This window comes from Penaeus monodon, chromosome 15 (genome assembly GCF_015228065.2).
Source record: "Penaeus monodon isolate SGIC_2016 chromosome 15, NSTDA_Pmon_1, whole genome shotgun sequence".
NCBI lineage: Eukaryota > Metazoa > Arthropoda > Malacostraca > Decapoda > Penaeidae > Penaeus > Penaeus monodon.
This window is the reverse complement of record NC_051400.1, coordinates 45724231-45724480: the sequence shown is the minus strand read 5'-3', so window position 1 is coordinate 45724480 and position 250 is coordinate 45724231.

Genomic DNA, 250 nt, shown 5'->3' with positions numbered 1-250 from the left:
AGTCTGTTCATTAAGCTATAACCAACCAATTGATTCACACGAGAAGGAATGTGGTAAATCTTTAGCACACGATAATTCATAACATGTATTTATAAATTAGCATTTTACTTGCAAAATATTCACCTTTAAAAATATAATAATTTTCCCAAGCTAAAATGGGAGAAATAAAATACAAAGATTTACCACTACAGAAGAATATTTAAGTTGATTATAAAGGTTTCCGAAAGAAGTTGTGTATATACTGGCATGA